Source organism: Oncorhynchus mykiss, chromosome 16 (genome assembly GCF_057628025.1).
Source record: "Oncorhynchus mykiss isolate SJ-2025 chromosome 16, ASM5762802v1, whole genome shotgun sequence".
NCBI lineage: Eukaryota > Metazoa > Chordata > Actinopteri > Salmoniformes > Salmonidae > Oncorhynchus > Oncorhynchus mykiss.
The window spans coordinates 23,490,357-23,500,186 of record NC_143037.1 but is presented as its reverse complement, the minus strand read 5'-3'; the positions used below and the strand labels follow the sequence as shown (position 1 = coordinate 23,500,186).

At 42.4% G+C, this 9,830-nt stretch overlaps 3 non-coding genes across 3 annotated transcripts; all 3 read left to right on the top strand.

Moving 5' to 3' along the window:
- Nucleotides 1-464: 464 nt before the first annotated feature.
- Nucleotides 465-537, top strand: trnak-uuu (transfer RNA lysine (anticodon UUU)). Its single transcript has one exon. It is a non-coding gene; the product is annotated as a tRNA-Lys (tRNA).
- A 2,523-nt stretch (nt 538-3,060) lies between these two features.
- Nucleotides 3,061-3,133, top strand: trnak-uuu (transfer RNA lysine (anticodon UUU)). Its single transcript has one exon. It is a non-coding gene; the product is annotated as a tRNA-Lys (tRNA).
- Nucleotides 3,134-8,084: 4,951 nt separating this feature from the next.
- On the top strand, nt 8,085-8,157 carry trnak-uuu (transfer RNA lysine (anticodon UUU)). Its single transcript has one exon. It is a non-coding gene; the product is annotated as a tRNA-Lys (tRNA).
- The last annotated feature ends 1,673 nt before the right edge of the window (nt 8,158-9,830 follow it).

Here is a 9,830-nt window from a genome sequence, read left to right as displayed (position 1 = left end):
TGATTTAAGTCTGTAAATCACACAGCATCATCTTATTTAGGAATTTGCAGTGTGCCATGCTTCTGTGAGAGACAATTGTCATCTTAAGCAGCATTGGTTTGGTGGTTTCTGTAAAGCCACATTGGTTCTTGTGCTGATTCATTGACTTCGCTGTGTAAAGAAGGCAGAGATTGCTCAAATAAAATCCCTGACCACGACATGATTTGAACACGCAACCTTCTGATCTGGTGTCAGACGCGCTACCTTTGCGCCACAAGGTCTTGTACAATGTTTTTTTGGAGGGGATGCCTAGTTCAGATTTAGTTGACTGTATCATTTGGAATGAAAACCTGGTTCTCTGGGGAAATGTACCATCTGACAATGCCCCCTCGTCAGAACGTGCCTCTGCCCGGCAGGTTAGGTGTATGAAAATAAGCAAAAGCAGAGCCCGGAGGGTTAGGTGTATGAAAATAAGCAAAATCAGAGCCCGGATAGCTCAGTCGGTAGAGCATCAGACTTTTAATCTGAGGGTCCAGGGTTCAAGTCCCTGTTCGGGCAATGCTTTAATGTTCACCTTTCTTCACTACGCTGTCTTTCTGAACTTGCATTTTCCTTGACTTTCCATGACATGTTCGACCTGAGGACAAAACACTCACAGAGCCAAAACAGCTTAGTCTGAAGACATCCTCATAGTACCGATAAAGTTTGTAGAAACATGTCAAACAATGTCAAAATGAATCCTCAGGTTGTCTATTGTCTTAATAATTGATAATATTTCAACCGGACAATAGCGTATTCAATAGAAAGGAAAAACAACGAAGGGTGCGCACTCGGTCACGCTCGCAAACCAGCACTGCATGCTTCCTAAGCACTGACAGAAAGGTCTCGTTCTTCATAATTTTTCAGAAAAGAAGCCTGAAACAATGTCTAAAGACTGTTGACATCTAGTGGAAGCCATAGGAACTGCAATCTGGGTCCGAACCCATTAGAAACTCAATAAGCATTCAATTGAAAACTACCCACATCAAAAACAAATCGCACTTCCTGGAATGATTTTCCTCAGGTTTTCGCCTGCTGTATCAGTTCTGTTATACTCACAGACAGGATTTTAACAGTTTTGGAAACTCTAGAGTGTTTTATATCCACATCTACCAATTATATGCATATCCGAGCTTCTGGGCCTGAGTAACAGGGCACGCTTCTCATCCATATGCCGAAATACTGCCTCCAAGCCAAAAACTAGTTCAACTCCCTGTTCGAAGACTGATTTAAGTCTGTAAATCACACAGCATCATCTTATTTAGGAATTTGCAGTGTGCCATGCTTCTGTGAGAGACAATTGTCATCTTAAGCAGCATTGGTTTGGTGGTTTCTGTAAAGCCACATTGGTTCTTGTGCTGATTCATTGACTTCGCTGTGTAAAGAAGGCAGAGATTGCTCAAATAAAATCCCTGACCACGACATGATTTGAACACGCAACCTTCTGATCTGGTGTCAGACGCGCTACCTTTGCGCCACAAGGTCTTGTACAATGTTTTTTTGGAGGGGATGCCTAGTTCAGATTTAGTTGACTGTATCATTTGGAATGAAAACCTGGTTCTCTGGGGAAATGTACCATCTGACAATGCCCCCTCGTCAGAACGTGCCTCTGCCCGGCGGGTTAGGTGTATGAAAATAAGCAAAAGCAGAGCCCGGATAGCTCAGTCGGTAGAACATCAGACTTTTAATCTGAGGGTCCAGGGTTCAAGTCCCTGTTCGGGCGATCCTTTAATGTTCACCTTTCTTCACTACGCTGTATTTCTGAACTTGCATTTTCCTTGACTTTCCATGACATGTTCGACCTGAGGACAAAACACTCACAGAGCCAAAACAGCTTAGTCTGAAGACATCCTCATAGTACCGATAAAGTTTGTAGAAACATGTCAAACAATGTCAAAATGAATCCTCAGGTTGTCTATTGTCTTAATAATTGATAATATTTCAACCGGACAATAGCGTATTCAATAGAAAGGAAAAACAACGAAGGGTGCGCACTCGGTCACGCTCGCAAACCAGCACTGCATGCTTCCTAAGCACTGACAGAAAGGTCTCGTTCTTCATAATTTTTCAGAAAAGAAGCCTGAAACAATGTCTAAAGACTGTTGACATCTAGTGGAAGCCATAGGAACTGCAATCTGGGTCCGAACCCATTAGAAACTCAATAAGCATTCAATTGAAAACTACCCACATCAAAAACAAATCGCACTTCCTGGAATGATTTTCCTCAGGTTTTCGCCTGCTGTATCAGTTCTGTTATACTCACAGACAGGATTTTAACAGTTTTGGAAACTCTAGAGTGTTTTATATCCACATCTACCAATTATATGCATATCCGAGCTTCTGGGCCTGAGTAACAGGGCACGCTTCTCATCCATATGCCGAAATACTGCCTCCAAGCCAAAAACTAGTTCAACTCCCTGTTCGAAGACTGATTTAAGTCTGTAAATCACACAGCATTATCTTATTTAGGAATTTGCAGTGTGCCATGCTTCTGTGAGAGACAATTGTAATCTTAAGCAGCATTGGTTTGGTGGTTTCTGAAAAGCCACATTGGTTCTTGTGATGATTCATTGACTTCGCTGTGTAAAGAAGGCAGAGATTGCACACATAAAATCCCTGACCACGACGTGATTTGAACACTCAACCTTCTGATCTGGAGTCCTTTGAGCCACAAGGTCTTGTACAATGTTTTTTTGGAGGGGATGCCTAGTTCAGATTTAGTTGACCGATAAAGTTTGTAGAAACATGTCAAACAATGTCAAAATGAATCCTCAGGTTGTCTATTGTCTTAATAATTGATAATATTTCAACCGGACAATAGCGTATTCAATAGAAAGGAAAAACAACGAAGGGTGCGCACTCGGTCACGCTCGCAAACCAGCACTGCATGCTTCCTGCATGATGCCTAGTTCAGATTTAGTTGACTGTATCATTTGGAATGAAAACCTGGTTCTCTGGGGAAATGTACCATCTGACAATGCCCCCTCGTCAGAACGTGCCTCTGCCCGGAGGGTTAGGTGTATGAAAATAAGCAAAATCAGAGCCCGGATAGCTCAGTCGGTAGAGCATCAGACTTTTAATCTGAGGGTCCAGGGTTCAAGTCCCTGTTCGGGCGATGCTTTAATGTTCACCTTTCTTCGCTACGCTGTCTTTCTGAACTTGCATTTTCCTTGACTTTCCATGACATGTTCGACCTGAGGACAAAACACTCACAGAGCCAAAACAGCTTAGTCTGAAGACATCCTCATAGTACCGATAAAGTTTGTCTATTGTCTTAATAATTGATAATATTTCAACCGGACAATAGCGTATTCAATAGAAAGGAAAAACAACGAAGGGTGCGCACTCGGTCACGCTCGCAAACCAGCACTGCATGCTTCCTAAGCACTGACAGAAAGGTCTCGTTCTTCATAATTTTTCAGAAAAGAAGCCTGAAACAATGTCTAAAGACTGTTGACATCTAGTGGAAGCCATAGGAACTGCAATCTGGGTCCGAACCCATTAGAAACTCAATAAGCATTCAATTGAAAACTACCCACATCAAAAACAAATCGCACTTCCTGGAATGATTTTCCTCAGGTTTTCGCCTGCTGTATCAGTTCTGTTATACTCACAGACAGGATTTTAACAGTTTTGGAAACTCTAGAGTGTTTTATATCCACATCTACCAATTATATGCATATCCGAGCTTCTGGGCCTGAGTAACAGGGCACGCTTCTCATCCATATGCCGAAATACTGCCTCCAAGCCAAAAACTAGTTCAACTCCCTGTTCGAAGACTGATTTAAGTCTGTAAATCACACAGCATCATCTTATTTAGGAATTTGCAGTGTGCCATGCTTCTGTGAGAGACAATTGTCATCTTAAGCAGCATTGGTTTGGTGGTTTCTATAAAGCCACATTGGTTCTTGTGCTGATTCATTGACTTCGCTGTGTAAAGAAGGCAGAGATTGCTCAAATAAAATCCCTGACCACGACATGATTTGAACACGCAACCTTCTGATCTGGTGTCAGACGCACTACCTTTGCGCCACAAGGTCTTGTACAATGTTTTTTTGGAGGGGATGCCTAGTTCAGATTTAGTTGACTGTATCATTTGGAATGAAAACCTGGTTCTCTGGGGAAATGTACCATCTGACAATGCCCCCTCGTCAGAACGTGCCTCTGCCCGGCAGGTTAGGTGTATGAAAATAAGCAAAAGTACTGCCCGGCAGGTTAGGTGTATGAAAACAAGCAAAAGTAGACCCCGGATAGCTCAGTCGGAAGAGCATCAGACTTTTAATCTGAGGGTCCAGGGTTCAAGTCCCTGTTTCGGTGTTGCTTTAATGTTCACCTTTCTTCACTACGCTGTCTTTCTGAACTTGACTTTCCATGACATGTTCGACCTGAGGACAAAACACTCACAGAGCCAAAACAGCTTAGTCTGAAGACATCCTCATAGTACCGATAAAGTTTGTAGAAACATGTCAAACGATGTTAAAATGAATCCTCAGGTTGTCGATTGTCTTAATAATTGATAATATTTCAACCGGACAATAGCGTATTCAATAGAAAGGAAAAACAACGAAGGGTGCGCACTCGGTCACGCTCGCAAACCAGCACTGCATGCTTCCTAAGCACTGACAGAAAGGTCTCGTTCTTCATAATTTTTCAGAAAAGAAGCCTGAAACAATGTCTAAAGACTGTTGACATCTAGTGGAAGCCATAGGAACTGCAATCTGGGTCCGAACCCATTAGAAACTCAATAAGCATTCAATTGAAAACTACCCACATCAAAAACAAATCGCACTTCCTGGAATGATTTTCCTCAGGTTTTCGCCTGCTGTATCAGTTCTGTTATACTCACAGACAGGATTTTAACAGTTTTGGAAACTCTAGAGTGTTTTATATCCACATCTACCAATTATATGCATATCCGAGCTTCTGGGCCTGAGTAACAGGGCACGCTTCTCATCCATATGCCGAAATACTGCCTCCAAGCCAAAAACTAGTTCAACTCCCTGTTCGAAGACTGATTTAAGTCTGTAAATCACACAGCATCATCTTATTTAGGAATTTGCAGTGTGCCATGCTTCTGTGAGAGACAATTGTCATCTTAAGCAGCATTGGTTTGGTGGTTTCTATAAAGCCACATTGGTTCTTGTGCTGATTCATTGACTTCGCTGTGTAAAGAAGGCAGAGATTGCTCAAATAAAATCCCTGACCACGACATGATTTGAACACGCAACCTTCTGATCTGGTGTCAGACGCACTACCTTTGCGCCACAAGGTCTTGTACAATGTTTTTTTGGAGGGGATGCCTAGTTCAGATTTAGTTGACTGTATCATTTGGAATGAAAACCTGGTTCTCTGGGGAAATGTACCATCTGACAATGCCCCCTCGTCAGAACGTGCCTCTGCCCGGCAGGTTAGGTGTATGAAAATAAGCAAAAGTACTGCCCGGCAGGTTAGGTGTATGAAAACAAGCAAAAGTAGACCCCGGATAGCTCAGTCGGAAGAGCATCAGACTTTTAATCTGAGGGTCCAGGGTTCAAGTCCCTGTTTCGGTGTTGCTTTAATGTTCACCTTTCTTCACTACGCTGTCTTTCTGAACTTGACTTTCCATGACATGTTCGACCTGAGGACAAAACACTCACAGAGCCAAAACAGCTTAGTCTGAAGACATAGTACCGATAAAGTTTGTGGAAACATGTCAAACAATGTCAAAATGAATCCTCAGGTTGTCTATTGTCTTAATAATTGATCATATTTCAACCGGACAATAGCGTATTCAATAGAAAGGAAAAACAACGAAGGGTGCGCACTCGGTCACGCTCGCAAACCAGCACTGCATGCTTCCTAAGCACTGACAGAAAGGTCTCGTTCTTCATAATTTTTCAGAAAAGAAGCCTGAAACAATGTCTAAAGACTGTTGACATCTAGTGGAAGCCATAGGAACTGCAATCTGGGTCCGAACCCATTAGAAACTCAATAAGCATTCAATTGAAAACTACCCACATCAAAAACAAATCGCACTTCCTGGAATGATTTTCCTCAGGTTTTCGCCTGCTGTATCAGTTCTGTTATACTCACAGACAGGATTTTAACAGTTTTGGAAACTCTAGAGTGTTTTATATCCACATCTACCAATTATATGCATATCCGAGCTTCTGGGCCTGAGTAACAGGGCACGCTTCTCATCCATATGCCGAAATACTGCCTCCAAGCCAAAAACTAGTTCAACTCCCTGTTCGAAGACTGATTTAAGTCTGTAAATCACACAGCATCATCTTATTTAGGAATTTGCAGTGTGCCATGCTTCTGTGAGAGACAATTGTCATCTTAAGCAGCATTGGTTTGGTGGTTTCTGTAAAGCCACATTGGTTCTTGTGCTGATTCATTGACTTCGCTGTGTAAAGAAGGCAGAGATTGCTCAAATAAAATCCCTGACCACGACATGATTTGAAAACGCAACCTTCTGATCTGGTGTCAGACGCGCTACCTTTGCGCCACAAGGTCTTGTACAATGTTTTTTTGGAGGGGATGCCTAGTTCAGATTTAGTTGACTGTATCATTTGGAATGAAAACCTGGTTCTCTGGGGAAATGTACCATCTGACAATGCCCCCTCGTCAGAACGTGCCTCTGCCCGGCGGGTTAGGTGTATGAAAATAAGCAAAAGCAGAGCCTGGATAGCTCAGTCGGTAGAGCATCAGACTTTTAATCTGAGGGTCCAGGGTTCAAGTCCCTGTTCGGGCGATCCTTTAATGTTCACCTTTCTTCACTACGCTGTATTTCTGAACTTGCATTTTCCTTGACTTTCCATGACATGTTCGACCTGAGGACAAAACACTCACAGAGCCAAAACAGCTTAGTCTGAAGACATCCTCATAGTACCGATAAAGTTTGTAGAAACATGTCAAACAATGTCAAAATGAATCCTCAGGTTGTCTATTGTCTTAATAATTGATAATATTTCAACCGGACAATAGCGTATTCAATAGAAAGGAAAAACAACGAAGGGTGCGCACTCGGTCACGCTCGCAAACCAGCACTGCATGCTTCCTAAGCACTGACAGAAAGGTCTCGTTCTTCATAATTTTTCAGAAAAGAAGCCTGAAACAATGTCTAAAGACTGTTGACATCTAGTGGAAGCCATAGGAACTGCAATCTGGGTCCGAACCCATTAGAAACTCAATAAGCATTCAATTGAAAACTACCCACATCAAAAACAAATCGCACTTCCTGGAATGATTTTCCTCAGGTTTTCGCCTGCTGTATCAGTTCTGTTATACTCACAGACAGGATTTTAACAGTTTTGGAAACTCTAGAGTGTTTTATATCCACATCTACCAATTATATGCATATCCGAGCTTCTGGGCCTGAGTAACAGGGCACGCTTCTCATCCATATGCCGAAATACTGCCTCCAAGCCAAAAACTAGTTCAACTCCCTGTTCGAAGACTGATTTAAGTCTGTAAATCACACAGCATCATCTTATTTAGGAATTTGCAGTGTGCCATGCTTCTGTGAGAGACAATTGTCATCTTAAGCAGCATTGGTTTGGTGGTTTCTGTAAAGCCACATTGGTTCTTGTGCTGATTCATTGACTTCGCTGTGTAAAGAAGGCAGAGATTGCTCAAATAAAATCCCTGACCACGACATGATTTGAACACGCAACCTTCTGATCTGGTGTCAGACGCGCTACCTTTGCGCCACAAGGTCTTGTACAATGTTTTTTTGGAGGGGATGCCTAGTTCAGATTTAGTTGACCGATAAAGTTTGTAGAAACATGTCAAACAATGTCAAAATGAATCCTCAGGTTGTCTATTGTCTTAATAATTGATAATATTTCAACCGGACAATAGCGTATTCAATAGAAAGGAAAAACAACGAAGGGTGCGCACTCGGTCACGCTCGCAAACCAGCACTGCATGCTTCCTGCATGATGCCTAGTTCAGATTTAGTTGACTGTATCATTTGGAATGAAAACCTGGTTCTCTGGGGAAATGTACCATCTGACAATGCCCCCTCGTCAGAACGTGCCTCTGCCCGGAGGGTTAGGTGTATGAAAATAAGCAAAATCAGAGCCCGGATAGCTCAGTCGGTAGAGCATCAGACTTTTAATCTGAGGGTCCAGGGTTCAAGTCCCTGTTCGGGCGATGCTTTAATGTTCACCTTTCTTCGCTACGCTGTCTTTCTGAACTTGCATTTTCCTTGACTTTCCATGACATGTTCGACCTGAGGACAAAACACTCACAGAGCCAAAACAGCTTAGTCTGAAGACATCCTCATAGTACCGATAAAGTTTGTCTATTGTCTTAATAATTGATAATATTTCAACCGGACAATAGCGTATTCAATAGAAAGGAAAAACAACGAAGGGTGCGCACTCGGTCACGCTCGCAAACCAGCACTGCATGCTTCCTAAGCACTGACAGAAAGGTCTCGTTCTTCATAATTTTTCAGAAAAGAAGCCTGAAACAATGTCTAAAGACTGTTGACATCTAGTGGAAGCCATAGGAACTGCAATCTGGGTCCGAACCCATTAGAAACTCAATAAGCATTCAATTGAAAACTACCCACATCAAAAACAAATCGCACTTCCTGGAATGATTTTCCTCAGGTTTTCGCCTGCTGTATCAGTTCTGTTATACTCACAGACAGGATTTTAACAGTTTTGGAAACTCTAGAGTGTTTTATATCCACATCTACCAATTATATGCATATCCGAGCTTCTGGGCCTGAGTAACAGGGCACGCTTCTCATCCATATGCCGAAATACTGCCTCCAAGCCAAAAACTAGTTCAACTCCCAGTTCGAAGACTGATTTAAGTCTGTAAATCACACAGCATCATCTTATTTAGGAATTTGCAGTGTGCCATGCTTCTGTGAGAGACAATTGTCATCTTAAGCAGCATTGGTTTGGTGGTTTCTGTAAAGCCACATTGGTTCTTGTGCTGATTCATTGACTTCGCTGTGTAAAGAAGGCAGAGATTGCTCAAATAAAATCCCTGACCACGACATGATTTGAACACGCAACCTTCTGATCTGGTGTCAGACGCGCTACCTTTGCACCACACGGTCTTGTACAATGTTTTTTTGGAGGGGATGCCTAGTTCAGATTTAGTTGACTGTATCATTTGGAATGAAAACCTGGTTCTCTGGGGAAATGTACCATCTGACAATGCCCCCTCGTCAGAACGTGCCTCTGCCCGGCAGGTTAGGTGTATGAAAATAAGCAAAAGTACTGCCCGGCAGGTTAGGTGTATGAAAACTAGCAAAAGTAGACCCCGGATAGCTCAGTCGGAAGAGCATCAGACTTTTAATCTGAGGGTCCAGGGTTCAAGTCCCTGTTTCGGTGTTGCTTTAATGTTCACCTTTCTTCACTACGCTGTCTTTCTGAACTTGACTTTCCATGACATGTTCGACCTGAGGACAAAACACTCACAGAGCCAAAACAGCTTAGTCTGAAGACATCCTCATAGTACCGATAAAGTTTGTAGAAACATGTCAAACGATGCTAAAATGAATCCTCAGGTTGTCGATTGTCTTAATAATTGATAATATTTCAACCGGACAATAGCGTATTCAATAGAAAGGAAAAACAACGAAGGGTGCGCACTCGGTCACGCTCGCAAACCAGCACTGCATGCTTCCTAAGCACTGACAGAAAGGTCTCGTTCTTCATAATTTTTCAGAAAAGAAGCCTGAAACAATGTCTAAAGACTGTTGACATCTAGTGGAAGCCATAGGAACTGCAATCTGGGTCCGAACCCATTAGAAACTCAATAAGCATTCAATTGAAAACTACCCACATCAAAAACAAATCGCA